Genomic DNA, 21,297 nt, shown 5'->3' with positions numbered 1-21,297 from the left:
AAAATGCCTTTCCAAAGATAAAATAAAAATGAGAAATAAACAAAATGAATATAAAAAAGGAAAGACTAGAATTAGAAGGACTGATCAATGACAGGTTTGGCTTTATCTGTAATATTTCCATTTTAATAAGTATGTAATGAATGGATGGGTGAATGAATTAACAAATGAATAAATAAGTAAATAAAATTTTAAAATGGGTTTAATACTCAGAACAACCTTTGGGTTGTTGATGTTATCCAAAGACAGAGAAAAGAGCTGCTATCTATCCTTTTTCCTTCTTTCCGGAGTGTTGAGGAGAATGACTTTAAATCGGAAACAGCAGGAAGAATTATGGTTAAAAAGATCTAGGTCCAGACAAGTGTCAAAATCACATGTAATTAGGAGTCTGCTTTTGGTGACCTTCGTGGAATCCTGGCGGGTCAGAGGGGTACTACAGCATGTAAATGGACAAGGACTACCATAATACTCATCAAGGAGTAGACAATCGATTTGGAAATTAAAGACTGTCAAGATTGAGATTGATTCCTGGCAAAATTCTAGAAATGATTATTATATATGGGGTCTGGCAATGCTTAACAAGGAAAACATGTCACCTTTTGGCAGAAGCCAAAAATGAGTTCTTTAGGAATACATGCCAAAGAGTAGAAAACCATGCTTTTTTGTTGATAAGGACACTGAACAAGGTTAGGGGAATCCTGAAGATACTGTTCTTTGATTTCAACAGGGGATGAAGCAGTTTGTCCTATTATCTTTGTGGATGCAATGAAGAAATGTGGGCTGATGATGACCCTGCTTGGAGCATTCATAAATGGTGACTCACTGTACCCAAAGAAGTGTAATGATGGTAGGGGTTATGTCTTTCCAACTGGAGGTTTTTGAACCTGGTCATGTGATGTTTCTATCAGTGGCTCAAATGAAGATGTAGGTGTCCAGCTCATCACACTTCCAGATGACACAAAAAGAACCAGGATCACTAATAGGCTGGATGACAGAATTGCAATTAGAATGATCATGACAGGCTGGAACAATGATCCTACATGAACAAATGACACTTGGAGGAGAGTGGATGTGGAGTCCTGCAGGCAGGTTAAAAAGATCAGAGATGCAAATATGGGCCTGGGAGTCCTGGTTTAGGGATGAATCACTTGAAAAAGGCTGAATTTATGTGACAGCTAATTCATTGTGGATCAATTGTATGATCCAGAAGTATGATGACTCCCAGGCTCCCTACCTGCCTTAGTAGATGTAGAAAGCTTGGTACAGGAAAGATTAATGGTCCCACCAAGGTTCCATATTTTGCTAGGTTCAAGGCTGAAGACACTTCTTCAGAGTGATGTCCAGGGTAGGGCAACCCACATCGGAAAGGACCTAAATACCAAATCCTATTAGAAGAGTGGCCATAAAATATTACCTAAACTACGGTACATTTGACAGTAAAAGAAAGTGTTATTAACAATTGCAATGTAAAATAATTCTACTTTTGAAGCATCATTAGAAGAACTGGGACTTTTTATACTAAAAAAGAAAAGAAAAAAAAGAGAATGCTAGTAGCCAAATGGCTATCACATGAGAAGGGGAATAGATTTCTATGGCCTATTTTTTTTTTTGACAGGAAAGTAGGATTTACTGGTGGGTATGAGTAAAGAGGGGACAGTACCATGGCTCTCATGAGTGTGGGACCCACCATTTGTCTGCTGCTGCTGCTAAGTCACTTCAGTCGTGCCGACTCTGTGTGACCCCAGAGATGTCAGCCCACCAGGCTCCCCCGTCCCTGGGATTCTCCAGGCAAGAACACTGGAGTGGGTTGCCATTGCCTTCTCCAATGCATGAAAGTGAAAAGTGAAAGTGAATTTGCTCAGTTGTGTCCAACTCTTAGTGACCCCATGGACCACAGCCTACCAGGCTCCTCCATCCATGGGATTTTCCAGGCAAGAGTACTGGAGTGGGGTACCATTGCCTTCTCCACACCATTTGTCTAGGGGGCCACAATTAGGGATATATTTGACCGCACAGCCATCTGGGGAAAGCCGCTCTTCTGCCATATCTTTTCAAAGTCATCTGCATTAAACTTAGTAACTCACCTGGTAAAGAATCCTCCTGCAATGCAGGAGACCCTAGTTTGATTCTTGGGTTGGGAAGATAAAATAATGAAAATTCAAATAAATCATACTGTATTTTTAAAAGTTAGTCTAAAAAGGTACAACCTTTTCCCTGGAGAAGGGATAGGCTACCCATTCCAGTATTCTTGGGCTTCCCTGGTGGCTCAGATGGTGAAGAATCCACCTGTAATTCTGAAGACCTGGGTTTGATACCTGGGTTGGGAAGATCCACTGGAGGAGGGCATGGCAATCCCCATGGACTGAGAAGCCTGGTGGGCTACAGTCCATGGAATCGCAAAGAGTCAGACACGGCTGAGCAACTAAGAACACACACACAAACTTGGTAAATCCCCGCTTCTTAGAGATGTGGATCTTCTGATGGCCAGGGAGCTTGAAACTGGCCCCCAGGAGGACTTCAGTCACATGCTCCTTGTTCTGCTGCTTGGTGCAGACAGACATTATGATTTGGCCAACATGGACCCTGGCCACTGTGCCCTGGGGCCTTCCAAAGGCACGCGCCTACCTGTCTGGAACCTAGACTGGGGACAGCATGCCAGCATGAAGGTCCTGAAAAGGGCTGTCTCCAGGGTCCCTTTGAGCATCCCACACAGACAACAGGCTGCATGTACTGTTTGCAGGCGTTGCACACTAGACCCTGATGGGGGAAAGCGCACAACTGGCCTAACTGGCTGCAAATCTATGGCCTATTTTTAAAAATTATGGTTTAAAAAAGAAGACTTTCTCATTGAAGAAAAACTTCAAATGATAGCCAACTCTTTTCTGTCAAATTGGGGTGATAATAGTATCCACCTCAAACTGTTCTGAGGATAAATGAACAGTGAATGTATGAATTTGTAAGATAAAATTTAAAATGTAACTGTTTACATTTGTTTTTTCTGTTTAACAGAAAAAAATTCTCCCTTTCCTCACTACCGTTCATCCCCTATATCCGTCATGTGCCTCAGAGGTAGCCATATTATTAATTTGTTAACATTTTTTAATTAAAAAAATTTAAACTTTATGCTTACATGATACAGGTGTGGCAACTTCTTGATATTGGCTAACTCTGAATGATTAGAATATGGGAATTCACTGACTATTCTATTTTCATATATCTCCAAAATTTTCATTAAAGATAATTATGTAACTCAAAAATTAAAGTAATACAAGGTGAAAGCTATTCCCTATTAGGTCCTCATAGACTACCATTTTAAAATTGTTGAGTGACATCTTCTGATATTTGCTTCTCTATTTCTATTGAAATATCATGTTTATCTTGCTTTTTTGACTTTTCACTTTTTAGATACTTTTATTGACTATTACAGAAGATGAGAATTGGGCTCTCTTATACCATCATCTATGTTCATTTTATCTATGTTCATTCTTTCAATATACTTTTATCACAATTCAGAGTAAAATCAACATTTTGTGTTTATGTATATAAAAGTGTAAATATTTCTTTTCTTTTTAACAGCTGAGTCATGTTGTGACTTTCATCACATTTTATTTCTTGCATATCTTTTTGTTTTTCTTGGAGTTAATAATTGTTTCATGTCCTCCCCTGCCACCAGTGGTTTGCTAAATTTTCTAGTTACTTATTTATAATCATTTCCAAATTCTCAACAGAAATATGAAATATTTTATTATTGTCAAGCATATTTTGTAATCTATGGTTACCATATTTTTATTGGGGGCATCCTTTTTGGACCTATAATTTTCCTATTCAAGGCCATCACTAACACAGATGTCCCTTCTGAGTTAATTTTTAATTAATTAATTAATTTTTGCCCATGCCATGCAGCTTATGGGATCTTAATTCCCTGACCAGAGATTGAACCCACAACCTTGATGGTGAAAGACCAGAGTCCTAACCACCAGTGGTTCAGAGTCCTAACCACCAGTGGTTCAGAGACCACTGAACCACCAGGGAATTCCCTTGAGCAAATTTTTTTATGAGGAACCCCCTCTGGCCATAAGGATTGTAAAAAAGAGCTTCTTGAGTTGACAAATTACAGAATAGTGCTCTCTTTGGGAAGACTGATTAGTAAGGGTATCTTCTTTCTCAAGGTTTAATGCACCCCTTCATCAGAAATATGACTTGGGAAGAGGAGCACTAAATGAATTTTGGTTCTCACTTATGGTCTCCACACGAGACATCTTTGGTCAATTTACACAGCTGTGTGTGGTATACCTGTTCTAGCTCCTGTTTGTATTGGTTATTCCATGGATGCACGGCACACCTGTCATTCTGGATTTTTCCTTCTCCATTATCTTGGTGATTACCCTCATTTTTCTCCTGTGTTAGATCTTTTGCTTACTGAGTTGCAAGTATTCCTCTTTCTTAGTTTGGTTTTTTTTTTTTCTTTTGGCTGCACTGCGTGGCTTGTAGGATCTTCTTTCCCTGACCAGGAATGGAATCCAGGCCCATGGCAATGAAAGCGCAGAGTCCTAACCACTGGACTGCCAGAGATTTCCCTAGTCATCCAGTAATTTTTAAGGAAAGAAAGCATGGATATTTTGGGAAGCTTTGAAATTATGAAAAATATTTTATTCTCACACTTGAGTGATATTTTGTTTGAATATAGAATTATAAATTTGAAATCCTTTTTTCCTAAGAATTTTGAGGATATTGTTCCTTTATCTAATAGTTCCATTGTTGCTATTGAGAAGTTTGCTGCCATTACTATTTTCAAATTGCTATATTTCCCCTCTTTCTTTCATTCTGGAAGCTTCTTTTTATCTTTCGGTGTTCTAAAACTGTATTATTATGTGTTTTGATGTGGGACTTTGTAAATCCTTTGTGCTGGGTATTTGACTGTCTTTTTCAATCTAGAAATTTCATGCCCTTCAACTTGGGAAAATTTTTGGAATTATTTTAAAAATAATTTTAACCTTTTAACCTTAATGAACCTTTTAACTTTCATTTTCTTTGTCCTATTTTTTTCTGAGACTCTCATTAGATATTTATACTTTCTGTACTTATCCTTTATTTTTCTTATTTTTTTCTTTTATAATTTTATCTCTGAGCCTATTCATTCTACCTTCTGAGTATTTTCTTAACTTTACCTTGAAAATCTTCTATTAAATATTTTTACTTTTGATGTTATGTTTATGAATATATACCTATGCATATATGTATATATACATATGTATTAATATCTAGAAGTTTGCAAATTATTATTATTCTCTGAATGTACCTTAAAAATGCACAGTTTTTGTTTCACAGAGGTCAGTTTCTTTACATCTCATACTATTAATTATAGATAGCTTTTTGGGGGCGGGATTGTTTTTAGTTTTATTCTTTTCCCTGAATTGACTTTGATTCTTTCACATTTTTTGGTGGTAGTTTTCTCTGGCCTTTATTTCAAGTTAGAAGCATATTTTAAATCATTAGTATCCTTTTCTGTCCATCAACACAAAAATGAGGCAATAAAAGATTGAAAATTCTATGTGCATGTTTGAGATCTGTTGATTAGTAGATACCACTTAAAAGTGATAAGGTGGGGACCCAGATGTTTTGTGGAAGACCCCAATTGCGAGAATCTAGAGGTATTTTATTTTGGACTGGTCATTTTCTTCAGAATCTCTATCTTGGACAGCTAAGCAACTGAATTTCTGAAAAGTCAAAAGAGGGGAGACAGTGATCCCCAAATTTAACTAGTTTATTTTAATATAAAAGTGGTTTAAAATTTTGTTATTATTTCAAACGTATACAAAAATAGAGAGACTAGTATAACAAGTGCAACTAACAGTTATCAATTTATAGCCAGTCTTGTTTGATATAGTTCCCCACCACTCCAACCCCCAGACTTGTTTCATAGCAAATCCCAGACACCATATCATATAATCTGTGTATAAGTTTATATTTCTAAAATAAAATGACTTCTTAAAATGACCATCATATCACTAGCACATCTGAATGTGTAATTTGTGTTGTATTTACTTTTTCCTGATTACCTCTTAACTTCTCCCCTTCCTAATCCTCTTCCTCTTTTTAACTACTTGAAGGAGTCAAGTATATTGCAATTAGTGATTATGTTTCTTGAGTCTCTTTTTGTCTACCCTTTTCCCCCCTTGCAATTTCTTCATTGAAGAAGACATTATTTGCACTAAAGTTTCTCACAGTCTGTGGAAACTATGCAAAAAAGAGCCTAGATCATGGGACTTCCCTAGTGGTCCCGTGGCTGACACCATGCTTTGAATGCAGGGGCCTTGGGTTCGATCCCTGGTCAGGGAACTAGATCTCACATACCACAACTAAGAGTTTGAAGGCTGCAACTAACGATCCCGTGAGCTGCTATTAAGACCAGAACAACCAAATAAATAAATATTAAAAAGAAAAAAAGAGAAGAAGAGCTTGGATCAGATTGCATCCTTGCGGTTTCTTTGTTTATTTGCTTATTTTTGGCTGTACTGTGTCTTTGTTGCTGTGCACGGGCTTTCTCTAGTTGCAATGAGCAGGGGCTACGGTCTAGCTGTGGTACATGGGTTTCTCATTTGTGGCGGCTTCTGTTATTGTGCAGCATGAATTCTAGAGCATGCAGCCTCAGTAGTTGTGGTGCATGGGCTTAGTTGCCACACAGCATGTGGAATCCTTCATGATCAGGTTTTGAACTCATGTCTGCTGAATTGGCAGGTAGATTTTTAACCACTGGACTACCAGGGAAGTCCCTTGTGGTTTTTTTGTTTATAGTGTTTTCTGTAAAATGGTAGTTACAGCTAAAGGCTTGATCAGATTCAGGTTTGATTTTTTTTGATACTACTTTTAAAGATTTTTTTTGTTTCTTTGTATTTTCATTAAGAGGCACATAGTGTTCTGTTGTTTCTCTTTTGGTGAAATTAACAGCCATTGATAATCATTGCTTAAATCTGTTACTCCACTGGGGTCGCAAAATGGTGATATTCTAATTCTATCCATTCCTTCTTCATTTATTAGTTGGAAGACTTCTATAAAGAGAAACTTCCTTTCTTCCACTATTTGATTTCCTAAAGTACAGGTCTTATAAGAAAGGTAGTAGAAATGCTTGATTCCTCTTATTTATCAATTTCCCAAATAATGAGTTAGTTCCTTCCCTCCTCTAAAGATCACAGGAGTTTTTCTTTTAAGTATAATTACGAACTCACGGACTTAAATACATTTGATGAATTTCAGTCAGTTGCAGCTATTATTCTCACTGATGCTCAATTATCTCATTATTGGTCAATGGGAGCCTCTAATGGGCACCTAAGTCCTTTTGACATGATCCTAGTAATCTTTGATAGCTTTCTTGCTTCCTGTTATGACAAGATTTCCTTGATCATCTTGTATATTAATGTTTCAAATCTGACATCTTCCATTTCCCCAAAGAATCCTGGTTGCTTTTAGTGCAAAGTGGTATTTAAAGACCAGAGTCTAGGAACTAGAGGTGCTTACAGCTATTGAGTTGGTTCATTTCTTGGTCCTTTTCAGTGCACAGAGCCAGGACATGCATTTTTTAAAAGATGAAATGCATCAAGAGTTACTATTAATACATCCAATTAAATCTAAGACTATAGGGATTTTACCCATCTTAATTGATCTTCCATTTGGTTTGTTTATCCCACACCAAAAAAACCTCCAAGCATACAAATATCATCACTTATTTGCTTAATCAGTGTATGTCCCACTAGAGAATGTATATTTGGTCAACTGCTAGGTTTTAAATTACTTGGAATAATTTCTCTCTATGTGGTTATGATACCAACTCAATAGAGAGTTAGATTCATTTGTTTTATCTGGCTTTTGCTTTTGGGGGCATTGCTTATTGATTTAATTTTGTTGTGGCATTATTTCTCCATGTAAAATATTTACATGGAGAAGGCAATGGCAACCCACTCCAGTACTCTTGCCTGGAAAATCCCATGGACAGAGGAGCCTGGTAGACTGCAGTCCATGAGGTCGCTAACAGTCAGACACGACTGAGCAAATTCACTTTCACTTTTCACTTTCATGCATTGGAGAAGGCAATGGCAACCCACTCCAGTGTTCTTGCCTGGAGAATCCCAGGGACAGGGGAGCCTGGTGGGCTGCCGTCTATGGGGTCACACAGAGTCGGACACACCTGAAGTGACTTAACAGTAGCAAAGTCATATCTACAATATATCAGTGATGACAACCTTCTACCCTGTCTTCTCCATTTTGTTTCTTCCTTTCTTCTTTAGATGAATATTTAAAAAAACCTTTTTATCTTTCCATTTTGTAAAATGATACATTCATATTCCTCCTTTCTTATATAAATATTTGCCTATTATACACATTTATCCACCTTAATATTGACCTTTTAATAAAATTTATGTCTAGGAATATGTTACATATTTATGTTGTGATTCAACTTGTTCCCTGTTTTGCTTCTTACCTAGAGGGCTGAAATTCTTAAAACAGATAATGCAATGCCAAGAGCATGGATGTACTTTAAAAGGAAGATGGACCTGGGTTTGAATTCCAGCTCTACCCCTTTCTTGCCATATTACCACAATATAACTTCAGATTGTTCATCAGTAAGTTCACCCATCATTTCCTGGTTGATATTAGTAAATTGTTGTATGATTATCCTGTTTTTGGATTATGCCATTACAGCCCTACTGAATCACTTATACCTGGTGACTCATCTTTACCACATTATATTATATTAGGGCCACAAGAACACATAGAAGAACTATACAAACAGGTCTTAATGACCCAGATAACCATGATGGTGAGATCACTCACCTAGAACCAGACATCCTGGAGTGTGAAGTCAAGTGGACCTTAAGAAGCATTACTATGAGCAAAGCTAGAGGAAGTGATGGAATTCCAACTGAGCTATTTCAAATCCTAAAAGATGATGTTGTTAAAGTGCTGCACTTAATAGTCAGCAAATTTGGAAACTCAGCAGTGGCCACAGGACTGGAAAGGGTCAGTTTTCATCCCAATTCCAAAGAAAAGCAATGCCAAAGAATGTTCAAACTACTGTACCATTGCGCTCATTTCACATGCTAGCAAGGTAATCCTCAAAATCTTTCAAGTTAGGCTTCAGCAGTATGTGAAATGAGAACTTCCAGATGTACAAGTTGGATTCAGAAAAGGCAGAGGAACTATTGCAGGAAGGGGAACCCTTTCCAGAGACCGAAACTGGGCTCTTGTCTAACACTCAGAAATGAATTGTCTGAGGAGACACATGTGTTGACAAAGCAAGAGATTTTATTGGGAAAGGGCACCCAGGTGGAGAGCAGTAGGGTAGGGGAATCCAGGAGAACAGCTCTGTCACATGGCTCGCAGTCTCTGGTTTTATGGTGATGGGATTAGTTTACAAGTTGTCTTTAGCCAATCATTCTGACTCAGAGTCCTTCCTGGTGGTGCACGCCTTGTTCAGCCAAGATGGATGCCAGAGAGAAGGATTCTGGGAGGTGGTCGGACATGTGGTGTCTCCTTTTGACCTTTGCTGAACTCTTCCGGTTGGTGGAAGTTTATTAGTTCTGTGTTCCTTACCAGAACCTCCTGTCATAAAATAACTCATGCAAATAGTTACTATGGTGCCTGACCAGGGTGGGCGGTTTCAATCAGTGTGCTTCCCCGAACAGAACCAGAGATCAAATTGCCAACATCTATTGGATCATAGAAAAAGCAAGAGGCCTTTCCTGCTTCACTGCCTATGCTAAAGCCTTTGACAGTGTCGATCACAATAAACTGTGGAAAATTCTTCAAGAGATGGGAATACCAGATCACCTTACCTGTCTCCTGAGAAACCTATATGCAGGACAAGAAGCAACAGTTAGAAACAGACACGGAACAATGGACTGGGAAAGGAGTATGTCAAGGCTGTATATTGTCACCCTGCTTACTTAACTTCTATGCAGAGTACATCATATGAAATGTTGGGCTTGATGAATCACAAGCTGGAATCAAGATTGCCAGGAGAAATACCAACAAACTCAGGCATGCAGATAATACCATGCTAATGGCAGAAAGTGTAGAGGAATTAAAGAGCCTCTTGATGAGGGTGAAACAGGAGAGTGAAAAAGCTGGCTTAAAACTCAACATTGAAAAAACTAAGATCATGGCAACTGGTCCCATCACGTCATGGTAAATAGATGGGGAAAAGTTGAAAACAGTGACAGATTTTATTTTCTTGGGCTCCAAAATCACTGTGAATGGTGACTATAGTCATGAAATTAAAAGATGCTTGCTCCTTGGAAGGAAAACTGTGACAAACCTAGGCAGCATATTAAAAAGCAGAGACATCACTTTGCCAACAGTTTTTCCTTCTCCTCCTCAGATCAGCCTTGTGTTTCACATGTACCCACATTGCTGCACAGAGCATGCTTCCTCAGATCCTGGGTTTTGCTCTTTTAGCAAGTCCTGGCCATTTTCTCTAGCATTCTAACCTCCAACTATCTGCAGCCTCCTTGGAACGCACCCAGCACAACTGACTTAAGTCAGTCTGATGGGCTCACAGATTGACTGAGTGTTCTCTGAGGGTTTCTAATCTTTCCAGCCACCCCAACATATCTTAGGCTCCCAAGAGAGGTCTGGCTCTGGGGAACACGGCCCCAGAGTCAGGCCAGGCTTAGGGCCAAGACAAGATTAGGCTTTTATTCTTTCATTTATTTATTCAACAAGTATTTTCTGGTTTCCATTAAGTGCCAAGCTCAAAGGATAAAAACATGGAGCCCATTCTCATGAAACTTAACATTTGGTGGAAAGAGAGAGAGTGCACAAGCAGGGTGACATGTTGATGGATGGGTAAGTTTGGGAGCTGTGAAATCTAATCATGGGTTCAGGGAAGGCTTCCTGGAGGGAGTGATATTTAATCTGAAATCTCAAGGATGAATAGGAGCCAGTCAAGTGGTGGGGGTTGCAGGGTAGAAAGAACTTTTCAGGCTGTAAGAAGTCTGCAAGGCAGGAAGGGAAGGTCATTGGGGCTGGAGTAGAGAAAGCAGCGGGAAGTGTGCTAGAGGTGAGGCTGGGTTGGTGGCAGAGGTTGGGGCTTTGTGGCTTGTGATTCAAGAGTTTGGACTTCACCCCCTGCAGGCCCATGGTGGTCCACCAAAGAGTGTTAAACTGAAAGTTAGTGTGTATGTGTATGATGGCAGGGGAGTACACCAGAATATTATTTGCATTTTTAAAGATAACATTAGCTACAAGCAAGAGCGAGCAGGCAGAGTTGCTGATCGTGGTGATGCGGAGCTAGAAGCAGGTGGCCCAGTTATGCTGTTTCCAGGAGGCTAAACTGACAGGACTTGGATTCTGATTGGCTGAGTGGATGAGGGAGAGGGAGGAGTCAAGGACAACTGGTAGGGATCTGACATAAGCAGTTGAGTGGAAGATGGTGTCATTCCCTCAGATTAGGATCAATGGTTGGGACAATCATGCCTTGGACTCTGCACAGAGAGTCACTCAAGATGGTTGAGGGTAATGATGGGGGCACATATGGGGCCTAACCCAGTCAAGGGGCCAGAGGAGCCTCCCTGGTTTAGAAAACTGATGGCAAGTCCTTGACTAAATGTTGCTGAGGGTCCAGGATATGAGGTTGGACCTAGGGTTGGGATCTGGGGACACCTGGAAGTTGAGGGGGCAGGCGGCCTGGAGACTTGGAAGTGGACTTAGGGTGGCCAAGTCCTGGGTGACTCTAGCCTTGGTTGGTGACAGACAGCTGGGCTGGGCCAGGCTGCCCTCTCCTCCACCGATAATTAATCCCGCACGGGGGCCTCGGGCGATGACAGGGCTGTCTAGCGTGCACTTAAGCATTAAATGACCAATTTCTGTCAGACTAACTTCCCCAGCCTCCCCGTCCCCTCCTCTGCCGCCCACCCCCCGCCCACACCCCCTCCCTCCGCTCCCTGCACTCTGAGTTTTTCAGCAACTGATGGCTCCTGGTTCATTTCTGTGGAATTAATTGGTCCCTGAATGAATTCTGTTGACAGGGCAATTTATCATGTGTTTGGGCTGACAGTGCGGGTGTCGGGGGGTAGGGGGGTGGGGAGATGAATGGGGGGGCTGAGATGAAGGGGAGGAGGGGGTCTGGGTTGGGGTGAGTACTGACCATAGATAGGGACCTGAGAGGTGTCAGCCCCAGGGTTGGGGGTGCCATAGAGCACCCCAATCATGGCTGCATGCTTTGCTACACATCCTTGATCCCACAAGTTTGAGAGAAAACCCTAAATTGGAGAGGACCTCCAAACTTTATCTGACTTCTCCCCTACCCTTCAATCATCTCAAATGGGGTGTCTTCATTGGGGGAATTCAGCACCATGCTACGTTAAACCTCTGAAGGCTGGAATGGTGCTGGGGCTCTGGGATAGAATAAGGGAGCGTGTGTGTGTGTGTGTGTGTGTGTGTGTGTGTGTGTGTGTGTGTGCATGCTCATGCACTCAAGGAGCAAAGGGACTGATTAGTCTGGGGGGTAAGGGGGCTGGTCCCCGGGGAGTTGGGCGCTCAGCCGGCCTGGCTAACCGGGGCCTAAGGGACTGGCTAATTAGAGTATTGGGATGATCTGGGCTGGGGGGGTGTTGTGGGGAAGCAGGACATGTAGTTGGCCCCCAATAGCTTCTTTCTTTGTCTCCCTCCCATGTAGCTTATCCTGCACCCTCAGTGGTCTCCACCATTCTCCTAGAGATCTCTGGGCAGACACTGGGAAGAGAGAGAGGGAAAGGCAGTAATGACTCTCAGATGGGAGAGATGGCAACAAACAAATAAATCCATGCCTCCTTTCCTATCTTAAAAAGTCCCCCATCCCCTTCCCCATCTGAATGTATCCAATCTTCTTCCACAGAGCTTTCCTGAACTCCTCCTGACCATAGAGATTGAAGGCTACCTACCACATATAACTGCAGAAGCTTAGAATGTCAAAGTGGGAAGGAGTCCTAGAGGCCATCTGGTTTTACACAGGAGGCAAGGACAGAGACCCAAGGGGCTTGTTGAAGGTCACACGGTGATCACGGGAGCCAATTTCTGGGTTCCTGCTGCTCTCAGCTTGGAGATGCCTCTGTACATACATGCTTTTCGTTCTGCCTAGAGGATGCATTTCCAGTCTGAGGATTCCTTAGGGAAGGGGTGGCTCTTCTACAGATCTCTTCAACCAGGAAATTGAGGCTGAGCCTGGGCACTTGGGGATGGACAGTCACAAAGATCAGGCCATGGGAACATACTGAGGTGCTGCTGGGTGCTGGGGTTCAATCAAGTAGGGAGGCCACACCGAGGAGGGTGTGGGTCAGATGGGGGAGGGGAGAGCAGTGTAATCTGGGGGCCCTGAACCCTGGGTTCTGAGAGATGGAGCCAACCAGGGCAAGAGGAGCCCTGGATCAAGGCAGTGATCTACCACCTACTTGTGCTCTCCTGCTGCAGGCAGGCGACGAGCTCATGCTCTCGCAGACCACCTTCTAAATCTCCCAGAATGATTCTTCCAAAGCTCCCTACCCTCCACAAGGCAGGACCCAGTCCTGCTCCCCTCACTCTCAGCAGATAGCAACTGTGTCTCTTGCAAGCTCTCTGAGCAGCTTCTCAGCCCTATCCTCTCATGATCAGCTTTTTCCCAGCAGAATTCTCCGATTCATCCCCACTCTTCACCCTCCACCCCATTCTTTCAGGCCTGTTTCCATAAGCCCCTCGGTCCATCTCTCAATAGCCCCTCCTTTCCCACCCAGTCTCCACCCTCTGCCTTGGCCCCCAGGCCAGTTCATATAGTCCTTAGCTTGAAAGGACTCTCCCTTGAGCTCACTGACCGAAGCATCTCCTGGCCCTTCTTGTCCTCCCTTCCCTTCCAAACTTTTCAAAAGAATTGTTTACCCTCTGCCTCCATCTGCTTCCCCAGTTCTTAGCTACCCCTCCCCCAGGTCTTAGCTACCCCTCCACCTTCAGAAAGCACCAGCTGCTGGTCACCAGGTGGCCCCTGTTCACCAAATCCAATGGCCTTTCCCTCAATCATACAACAACAACAAAAAGCAAAATCTAGTTTATTCATTGAACAATTATGCTTATATGTATCAAGGATATGGTAGTCTCTCTACTTTTGTTTTACTTTTTTGAAACTCAAAATTACATTTAGAAAAGCATACTCACAGAAATCTCACCCTTACCTAGTCACCCATCCACCCTGTTCCCTGCTCAGAGACAACCAGTTTTATTAGATTACTAATTATCTTTCCAGTGTTTTCATATATATAAGCAAATGTGATAAAGTCCTTATTTTCCTTCTTTCTTACACAGGGTGTCCATTATTCAGCACTTTTCTTCTTTTACTTAAAACTCTAATCTTGTACATCTCCATGTTGGTGTCCTCGTGGGGCTAATCCTTAGTGTGGCCTCCATCATCTCCTGCCTGGACCACTGTGGTGGGTTTGTACAGGCCTCCCTGTGCCCACCGTCTCTCTTTGTATCCCACTCCTTATGTTATGGACAGAGAACGTCTCCAAAAATGCAAGTCTATTATACCACTGTCTTCTGCTCAAAAACTTTCCATGACTGTCAATGCCTACAGCAAAAAAGTCTGAAGTTCTTAACAGGACATTAGTGCCCCCCAGAACTATTTAACTCAGAACTTTTGGGTTACAATTGGCAGACACTCAACACATTTGCTTAGGTGATAAAAAGGAGAAGGTGCTGGCTTAGGACCCTAAAGTGGCCTGCTTCAGGCCTAACTGGCTCCAGAGGCTCGAATGATACCAGCACAGCTCTCCTTCGGTCTGCCTCTCAGCTCTGAGTGTCCCAGCCTGACTCTTGAGTGTGTCTGCACTGTGCTCTCAGGCAGGGACTCTCCACATAGTGGGGAACTGTCCCTAGAGATCCAAAGCCCTCATCATTGCAGCTCACAGCCCAAAGAAAAAAGGGACCCTCTCTCTTCCAGCTCCAATAACAAGACTTCTGAGAGGACTCTTCCTACCTTGAGGTGCTGTGAACAGGGACGGGGCGGGGGTGGGGGGGCCCATTGGACAGACATAGGTCTCAGGCCCACATCTATGGTCAGGAGCTCACAGGGTATTTTGACTGACAGTCCCATAAGAACTACACAGGATGGGGGAGGGACAGTTTCAAATGGAATGGGGGGTGCAGAGACCTTAAAGAAGTGGGGAGCTTGTCATGGGACTGCTTGGGGCACATTGAGAGCAAATGTCTTGATGTCTTGAGAAGGCTCATGTTTGATGTAAGTGAGGCACAGCACAGAGGCCAGCAGGCTCAGAGCACAGTGAGCTGGGGGTGGTGGTCGTGGGGACAGAGTGGACAGCCAGAACATGTAGGGCCTTATAGATCAGATTTAAGATTCTGACTTTGGCTCAGAGGGAGAAGGGGCATCATTGGTGGGGGGGTGCTCTGAGCAGAGAAAGAGCATGCTCTGCTCTCCACTTTGGGGGATCACTCTGCTGATGGGAGAGTAGACTGGAGTGGGTGAGGTGAAGATGGAAACAAGAAAGCCAATTTTTTTTTTTCAATTCAAGGTGAAGGGTCATACTGGCTTAGACCGGAATGGTACAGCACAGATCATCAGAAATGGTCAAGTTCTGTTATCTGTTGTTGTTTTTTTTTTTCCCCTTTGGCTGCACTGCACTGCATGTGATCTTAGTTCTCTGACCAGGGATCAAACCTGAGCTCCCTGCAGTGGAAGTGGGTAGTTTTAACCACTGGACTTCCAGGGAAGTCCCTGGATCTATTTTAAAGGTAGAGCTGTCTGATTTTGCTGGTGGATCAGATAGGGGATGGGAGAGACAGGAGCAGTCGGGGAAGATTTGAGGTTTTGGCTTGAGTGACTGGTAGAATGGAGTTGTCCATAACTGAGATGAGAGGACTAGAGAGGGCTTCCCTGATGGCCAGTGGTAAAAGAATCTGCCTGCCAATATGGGAGGCATGGGTTCAATCCCTGGTCCGGGAAGATCCCACGTGCCGAGAAGCAACTAAACCTGTGGGCCATAACTATTGACCTTGGGCTCTAGAGCTCCGGAGCTGCAACTTCTGAGCCCATGCTGACACAACTGCTGAAACCCATGAGCCCTGGAGCCCATGCTCCGCAATTGGAGAAGCCACTTTAATGAGAAGCTTGAGCACCACAACTGGAAAGTAGTCTCTGCTCTTTGCAAATAGAGAAGAGCCCGTGCAGCACTGAAGACCCAGCATAGCCAAAAATAAAATAAATAAATAAAATAAAGGACTGTGGAATCCCCCAGTCTCCACTGGACCTTGACTATCATGGTCAAATGGCCTTATTCTCTCTGTTCCTCCTAGTTTTGTGTCCTGAGAGAGTGGATTGATCAGCCCAGCTCAGTTTTGTGTATGAGTCCAATTCTAGTACAGTCACTGGTGGATACATGGTCAGGGTGGGCTGTGAGTGGGACAGCTTCCTTAAAGAAGCCATGAGTGATGGATACCATTTGGACATTTCTAGTGTCCTGACTTTCAATCACTTTTAAGTTTTATCTTTTGCCTCCTCTCCCAACCCCTTCTGTCTTTCCCCAGGCAGCTGATACCCCAGCCCATTTCATCTGGTATATTTGCATGCCTCCATGTCTTCGCTACTATTGTTTCCTCGACCCAGGACAGTTTCTGTCACATTTGGTGAACCTCAGCTAGGAACTCTGTGGGAGTAGGGTGGGAACAGGGCTAGCAGAATCAGAATTAGGTGAGTTCTGACGAACAGCAGAGCTGGGAAACAGGTCCTGTTTGTGTTTAGGACTGCATTTAGAACAGGCGACTGCTCAAGGATTGTAGAGCATGTTTTGAGCCCCTCAGGCTGATTCTAGGAGGGAATATTCCCCTGGAGGGACACAGAATAAAAATTTTTTGGGTAGAGTTGGTTACTGTTGACAGCAGACCCTCAAAATCCAATTTGGTATGAAGGAAACCAGAAAGAGAACAGAAGGTAAGAAGTTTTGGTGGGACCCAGGTGAAAGGCGCTGGCTCCCAATCTGACGACCTAAGCAGGACAGGGCTCCCATTCTGGGGCACCTGAAGGCAAAGCCAGGCACTGGGGGCCAGAGAACCGCTCCATGTGATGCATGCGGCGTTGCCTGGGCCAACCCAGTGCCCTGGCAACGTCCAGAATCCACTTGCTGGACTTCAGACAATAATCAGGAGTTCTGCCACACTGGATATGGGTTCTGAGCAGGCTCTCTGAAGTGGGGTAAACATTTTCCAGGGGGTGCATAATAATCCACTTAGGCATGAGAAGAGAACATTGGAATTTCTATGTATTCCAGTCTCATCCTTTTTCTATTTTATGTTTTATAAGATTCTTAATACCTTAGTTGAGTTTTTTATGGAATTTTTGAGTATGTAAATACTTATGGGCTTCCCAGGTGGCGCTAGTGGTAAAGAACCCACCTGCCAATGCAGGAGACATAAGAGACACTGGTTCAATCCCTGGGTCAGTAAGATCCCCTGGAGGAGGGCATGGCAATCCACTCTAGTATTCTTGCCTGGAGAATCCCATGGACAGAGGAGCCTTGCCTGCAGTCCACAGGTTCACAAACAGTCAGACACTGCTGAAGCGACTGAGCACGTATGAACAGATATATTAGGAGTACAAATTCAGAATTCTTTTTACTGCTAGGATGTATGATCAAAGGAGTTTAAAGACCATTCTTCTAAGAGACCGGTGATTAAAAGGAGCAGTAGGGGCAAGTGGAAGGTGGGGCTGTCATTTATTAATACGGGATTAGGGAAGAGACACAGGTGGTGAGGCAGAAGGAAGCGGATGGACTTGACTGCTTAGGGGCTGGTTGATTTGCTGGGGGCCCTGCAGCATCACGATGTGAGCAGGCTCGGGAAACAGGCCTGGGGAAAGACAGGCCTGTTGGAATCCTGATCGGAGGTAAGGGTGTAGGAGACAGTGTCCCCAGCCAATGGGAAAGTTCACTCCTTAGTTTGCCTCCAGGTCCCGCTTGCAGCTGCTCAGCCACCCCTGGCAGCTCAGAACTTCCAGAGTATTTTAAGCTGGAGCAGGCAGAGATGGAAGTTGAGGTGGGAAGGTTCCCAGGGGTAGAGAAGGAAAGTATCCTAGGGCAGAGACCAGGTGGAGACTGGCCTTTGTGGGAGGACTGGCGTGGGAGGTTGCTGAAGGGATGGAGGGCAGACCCCTTCCAAGTACAACAGAAGTAGGCTGGACAATCACTTCATCCCTCCCCCAAACAGGGTAGAGAGACACAGGGACAGACAGTCAGTCTTCACTGGACACCTGGGCACAAGAACAGTCAGGGTGTCTGAAAAAACTAACAGTTCTCCCACTTCCCTACCCCTAGACTCACACAGGAACATGCAGACCCACGCAGAACAACAGAAATGGGAGCCGGCGACCGACTGCATAATATGCGCCCTCAAGATACACCCAGACCGCACCGATCCTAGCGGCTGCTCGCCCAGGCGGGGACTCCGCAAGACCCAGGGGGCGCGCGAGGTCGCTTGAGCCCGCAGGTTCCCCCGGGTCTCTGTGGGAATGGATGCTGTCCTGGCCAAGAAATAAATGCGCATCGAGAAAACCGGTGGCAAGCGTTTGTGGTCTCTGGGCGGACTGGGGATAAAAACTGCGGCTGCGCGGAAGAGCGCAGGAACGAGACAGGACAGCAAACAATCTCCCTGCCACGCAGAGACGGTCTCCGACGGCGAGTTCTGAGAGACTGCACTCTAAGTTTGGGTGTGAGTGGAGGTAGAGCGACCAAATCACTCGAAGTTATTCTGAAGTTCTGCAAAGCGAAAACTCCTCGCTCCAAGGGCGGGGTGGGGGTCGGGTGGGGGTGGGGATGGGGACAGGGGAGGGTGGCTTCTGATGCGCCGATAGGTCTGGGCAAAGCGGTGGGAGAGGGGTCGCAAAGGGAATGCAGCTGAGAGGATTATTGAGGGTTTATTTGAGATCGACTAGTGTGAGGGAAGGCCTGTTCCAGAGACCAAGTAGAGACAAACTTGGAGCCATGGGGAGTGACATACAAAATTTTATTATTATTTATTAATTATTATTTATTATTATTATTTATTTGTCATGTGCACAGAAAAGAAAAGAAAAAGAATCAAAACGAACCGACGCGCTGAAGGTGGCCAAGGAGACCAGAGCCATCCGGGGATCTTTCGAGGGTTCGGCTGGGTCCTGGGTTTGGGCCCCTGTCGCGCCAGCCCTACAGGGACTGGAATGGGCCGGGCCTCGGCGTTTGAACCTCGGCTCCCTCGCCGCCCCGCTTGGGCCACTGGAGCCTGGCTGGGCACCGGCAGTTCCCTTAACTATTCTCTTTTCTCGTTTTCCTTTTCAAATAAAAAGGCTCGAAGGAGAGAGAGAGATCTGGGCGAGGACTCCAAGCCTTTACGGATTTGTTCAAGGATTTTTATTTATTTTTCACTTTTATTGACTTTGTTTCTGTTATTTCGAGTCGTCACGATCCACGGGTGAGGAGACATGCAGGGCGCATCGCCGCTACCGAGAGAGCAACTACGGGGCGGGGCGGCCCGGCCGCCGGCGGCCCACAGCCCACAGGGCACGGGCGCGAGGGGCGAACCTAGGGGCTGGAGCCGCCACCTCTGATCTAGCCTCAAGGGGCAAGGCAGCCGGGGCAGGGCTGGGGAGAGAGGCCTAGGGAAGGACAGAGACAGAGAGACGAGAGAGACGAAGACTCAGAGAGACCGAGACAGAGGCGGAGAGAAGCAGAGACGAGAGCCGGAAAGGGGAGCGATGCAGAGGAGAGATGAGGAGGAGAGAGCGAAAACACGGAATTACAGAGAAATAGCCAACAAAACAAGAGGCGAGAGGAGTCCACAGGACCATGTTCGTCATTTTGCATAGAGATTTCTTTTCTTTCGTCATTTTTTGTAACATAAAAAAAAGCCACCCCCTCCCCCAGGACGTGCTGTGCTTTAGTGGGCGTGTAGCTGTGTTCCCCCCTCCCCCCCCAGCGAGCGGCGACTCTCAGAGCACAGACAGCAGGGCGTTATCTACAGGCAAGGCGGGCGGGCACCTGGGACTCTACCGGGAGGGGAGGGACGGGGCGGGAGGGGCGGGGTTATATACACGTGGGTTCGCCTTCACAAGACACGCACCGTCTTTCTACAAAGCAGCAGCCTGTTGGGTGTTTTTGTTTTCCTTTTTGCAAAGACCATCATATTAAATAAATGTAGACTTGACGTTTTGCGGTTCTGTTCAGTTCCTGCCAGAGGAAGAGGATGGAGGTGGGTGGAGTGGGCAGCCCCCCACCTTCCACTCCGCGCAGCTCAGACGCCAGCTCACATCCTGCTCCTACCACCGGCAGATTGAGTCTGTGTCGGGGCGGGGGCCAGGGGTCATCGGATAACTGCTTGGGGTGACCAGTGCCGCGGCCTGCAGAAACTGGTCCTGAGGCAGGCACGGGGGCAGCCTCAGGGGAGGGCGGCGAGTTAGGGAGGAGAGATGAAGAGCGACGTGGGATCGGAAAATGAAGGGTAGGAGGGGGAGCTGCGAGATGGGTAGAAGGAAGAGACGCCGAGGTAGGGGCAAGGCTGAGAGTCTGGTCACTAGTAGGAGCTGCCTGGGCCCTTGGGAACTGGGCAGTTCAGGTGGAGTTGGGAAGAGCCAAGGGTCGGACTCGGTGGGTGCGGGCTGCTGGGGCCTGTGTGCCTCGGGTCCCAACCTTGGAAACGCCTGACAATCCCCAAAGCGCATCCCTGAAGCCCGGCCCCCATGCCCCCATTCCATTCCACCTTCTGGGCAGGGCACACTCAGAAGGTGGGGGCTATCTGGCTGAAGCCGGGATTCGGACATTTTCCCGAGGTCTCCGCAGGAGGCTCTTCCTCCTTCTGCAGAAAATCGTTTTGTTCTTCATTTCCTTTGCCCAGTCCCTCCAGCGAAGCCTCCTGGCGCTCACCGGAGCGTCCAAGGCGGGCTGCTCCGGGGCTGGGCCAGGCTGCAGTCCGCGCTGATTGTGTGTCACAGAAGCGTGTCCCCCGCGCGCAGCTGCGGGCCCGGCCAGAGTCCGGCGGTGCGGCTGGTGGGCTCCGTGGCCAGCTCGGGCGAGGCAGGGACAAACTGGGTCGGGCCCTCCTCGCGACGCGGCGCAGTCCAGCAGGCGGGAGGGGGCGGCGGGCGGGGTTGGGGGCGGCGGGCCCGGGCCTGAGGGTCCCGCCCGCGGCTTCACTCGTCCTGTCCCGCCTTGGACGGGGTGAAGTGAAGGGCTGGAGGGGTTCTGGAAGGGGGGTTGGGACTGGGGCGGTGACCGGGAGGCTTCGGGTCGCGTCGATCCTCCCTCCCTCCGGGGCAGGCGG

The 21,297-nt window shown here is 45.6% G+C and overlaps 1 pseudogene; it reads right to left on the bottom strand.

Annotated features, from left to right (window-relative positions):
* Positions 1-2,674: 2,674 nt before the first annotated feature.
* On the bottom strand, positions 2,675-2,794 carry LOC133070896 (small nucleolar RNA SNORA70; annotated as a pseudogene).
* Positions 2,795-21,297: the final 18,503 nt, after the last annotated feature.

The sequence above is a fragment of the Dama dama genome, chromosome 15 (assembly GCF_033118175.1).
Source record: "Dama dama isolate Ldn47 chromosome 15, ASM3311817v1, whole genome shotgun sequence".
Taxonomy (NCBI): domain Eukaryota; kingdom Metazoa; phylum Chordata; class Mammalia; order Artiodactyla; family Cervidae; genus Dama; species Dama dama.
This window is presented reverse-complemented; position numbering and strand designations above follow the sequence as displayed.